Raw genomic sequence first — 3,858 nt, 5'->3', positions numbered from 1 at the left:
ACACACACACACACACACACACACACACACAGGTAGTGAAGAAACAGTGACAGTGTTTGGGAGCCTGCAGAACTCCGTGAGAGCAGCCAAGGAAAACTTTGATGTTAATTTGGTTGATAATTTCTGTGCTCCTCTCCACTTGTACAAATCAAAGCCTTAATCTTTAATACTGATTCATATCTTGTCACAACTCATACTCTTTAATTTATTTATTTTGTTCCATAAAAGCACATCAAGACAGCCCACCATTATCAGGGAGTCTGGAAAAAAAGTCTGGCAAAAGATAAACTGAGTTATACATGTGTGTATATGAGTGGGGGGAAAACTCTGGCAGAGCAGCCCTTCTCCATTTCCCCTGATGCATGCATGTGTTCCATCAACCTTCTGTCAAATAAATATTATTGTTATTTTTTTTAAATTTTGCAGCACCATCTGCATGGAATCAGCTTCAGAATGATTTACAGTTGAAGAAGTTGGTCTCATTTTATTCTTTGAAAGGATCTTTAAAAGGACCTTGCAGTAAGGCAGTCTGTATGTTACTGTTTTTAAATTTTTATGATGACATTGTTGTTTGAATATGATGAGTGAAAGTGTGTTTATTTATTTACCTGCAAGTGTCTCTGTGTCTATTTGAAACCAGGCTGCTGCCACTTGCCAGGACACGCTTGTAAAAATGATTTTTAATCTCAATGAGTTTTTTATCCTGGTTAAATAAAGGTTTGAGTGAATGAATGAGAAAGAGAGAGAAAAGTGATTAAGTTTTCCTGAAAGAATTTACACGGTGCTCCATCTGGCTATCACCAAACAAATCTTAACAGCTCTTTGAAGAGCTGAAATGACAGACTCTACTTGTATTGTGTCATTATTTCATGTTTTATTGTGAAGCACGCTGTGATATTCTGATACTTTACTTTTAATTCAGTTTCTATTTCCTTTTCCTTGTACCAACCTTCCCTTCCCTGGCCTGCTTTTCCTGTTTAGTAGTTTAGTAGTTTAGTGTTCTCCATACAACCGTAACGGCCTTTAGGCTATTCTTCTTCTTCAAATCTGTCTCATGTGAGTCCCCCAACTTTATGGAAGTGCAATGCTAAATCATCGGAGTACTCTTTTAACTTGTCAGATTTTACATAATCTATTTCACGTCTATTGTTGTCTCGTATAACATTCAGTAAAATAATTTACCAATGTGTAATGGTCTGGAAATCCATCCAGTGCTGGATGCCTGACAGAAATAGATGACACCTGCCATCTTTATTACTAGTATCAGCCGGATATTGGGCCACTGCCTCTCCACACTCCAAACGATTTTAATGCGTGAACAATCTCACCCAAAGGTCTCCTCGCAAAACTTAGATTGATTCACTTTAGAGGTTACTATTATGGAAAGAACAATTGATGTGTCAGTCCTTGGGAATATTTCATCCATCAATGTCCAATGGCCTTATTAGTACTTGACTACAAAGGAAATCCTAACGCATCCCTGGGGTAAAGAGGCTGCCGCTAACTGCTTTGTTTCATATGGAAAACTCCTATCGATACTTTCCTCGTTCACTCACTCACTCATGCAGGACGTAAACACAGGAAATGATCCTACACACATGCATACATGCATGCACACACACACACACACACACACACACACACACACAGAGAGTAGAAACAATTGCAAGCCATCTGCAAGCGCTCTGCGAACTGGTGGTAAAAAGGTAATCAACAGCTTGTCCGATGATCTTACTTTTTCATATGGAGCGGAAACAAACACTAAACACCTGAGCTTAGAGGCAGCCCGACAACACACACACACACACACACACACACACACACACACACACACTCAGTCTGTCTCTCAGTGCCATCCAAATGAACAGAGACTGATGGACAGCTATTACGACTCCAAAAAGGCAACAAACTGTTCCTGTTCCAGGTTGTGTGCTCACAGTGCTCCACACCCACGTGCCTACTGCTGCCCACTCTTTAGAAGAAAAGTCATCATGAAAAACCCAAACCTTTTTCCTTTTTGTAATTTCTTTTCTCTAATTTTTCTTTCTATAAATCAAATTCTATAAATCAAAAATAAAATGGAACAGGCAGGGTTTGTGCAGACCAAGTAAAAAAAAGACCATTTAAAGCCTTTGTGAGTGAAATTTAAGACCTATATGTCATGACATGAAACTACAATGAAATGAGTCACACTTGCATTTGAAAAGTAATTACATTTATTCAAATTGATTAAAACGGAAACAGAGTAATAATAGTTGGTGAATATACTGCAAATTATATTTGGACTGTCAAAAAAAAAATTAAAAATATGTACAAAGCGCTGCAGAAGCAATAGAGGTAACTTTACATGGACGTAGGACAAGTAAGACATGTTTAAAATGATTTAAGACAATACAAATACAAAATATACAACATAAAATTTTGATTTTGAAATTTTAATCTTTTCAAGACTTTTTAAGACCCGGCGGAAACCAGAACAGGGGTCAGAAGACCATTTTCTTTTGCTTAAAATTAGTGCATGATCACAACAATGCTATATCCTTCCACAAAGGTCAAAGTAAGGGTACTCTATTGTTATCTACACATGCATGTTGGACAATTCATTCTCTGCATTTAACCCATCCCTAAAGGGAGCAGTGGGCAGCCGTTCACAGCGCCCGGGGACCAACTCCAGATCTGTGCCAATGCCTTGATCAGGTAGCCTGGATGACACCAGAACCTTCTCAGTTGTAAGGGAGAGTGGGTCTGGGGAAGGTCCATCCACAGCTCATTTCCAACGGACGCCACTCAAATGCCTCTGGGCGCAACTGGACAGTCCTTCAACCAATCAGACCAACGATCCGGGTGATGGAGCAGTGACAGATGCATCAACGATGGCCATCATCGTGTAAAGCCCTCATCAACGGTTGTGATCGGTACCTCGATTTGGAAAAATTGGAAATGGGTTTAAATGGGCTCTTGGCCAGACTGACTTGCGGAACAAATCTCTAATTTGCCGGAAGATCGTCAGGGTTTTCCCAGGCCATTGATCACAGGCACTGACTGGAGAACCTACTACATGTTTTTTTGATGGGGTGGGGACCGGAGCACCCAGAGGAAACCCACGTAGACATGGGGAGAACACACAAACTCCACACAAAAAGGCCTGGAACTACCTGGATTCTAATCCAGAACCTGTGAGGCCACAGTGTTAACCATTGGACCACTTGGTGCTAAGGGTACCATACCATATTCATCGTATCCACATATACAAGACCTTGCTCAATACGGAGTCCCCAGTCAGACAAGTAAAAAAATAAAAACAGTGACTACATAAATTAATGATATTGTTAGTTGAAGCAGTGGGAGAAACTGTAGTTTTGGCATTGTTGGGCAAAATTCCAAAATAATCTTTTAGCATGTTGTGATTAAAGTGTTCTGAGAGAAAAGACTTCTGTCTCACCTCCTGGCTTTCTATCTTTTAACAGGTGACATGAACTGTATTTGTTTACATCCTTTACATCAGCTGCAATAAATATGGGATTATTCGCAGATGCTGGAGAGAGGAAAGACAAATTCATCTCTTTCCTCTAAGTGCTTTCAATCGAACATCTGCATGCGTGTGTGTGAACTAAAGTCAGAAGACATCTTGTTCCATGCTGTTGCAAATACCCCAGCACGGCTTACTATTACTCCTTATGAAAGATTAATTGTGCTAATCATTAATTCAACCTCAAGGCTAACACTCCTCTGCTGTGAGATCCCATTGATGTTACTTTTTCACTTCCTCTCTCTTTCTGGATTTATAAAATAGACATAAACCACTGAGTGAGTAAGTGTGTGTGTGTGTGGGTGTGAGAGTGTGTGTGTGTGTGTGTG

At 39.9% G+C, this 3,858-nt stretch overlaps 1 long non-coding RNA gene across 1 annotated transcript in view; it reads left to right on the top strand.

The window, feature by feature from the left end:
• Window positions 1–3,024, top strand: part of LOC116696999 (uncharacterized) — an 11,697-nt gene extending 8,673 nt beyond the window's left edge. The window contains exon 3 of the long non-coding RNA XR_004333885.1: window positions 2,698–3,024. This is a non-coding gene — a long non-coding RNA (uncharacterized LOC116696999). The remainder of the gene's footprint in view (window positions 1–2,697) is intronic.
• The last annotated feature ends 834 nt before the right edge of the window (window positions 3,025–3,858 follow it).

The sequence above is a fragment of the Etheostoma spectabile genome, chromosome 10 (assembly GCF_008692095.1).
Source record: "Etheostoma spectabile isolate EspeVRDwgs_2016 chromosome 10, UIUC_Espe_1.0, whole genome shotgun sequence".
In the NCBI taxonomy this organism is placed as follows: Eukaryota; Metazoa; Chordata; class Actinopteri; order Perciformes; family Percidae; genus Etheostoma; species Etheostoma spectabile.
Note: the sequence above shows the minus strand (reverse complement) of the source record. Positions and strands in the feature narration are given on the sequence as shown.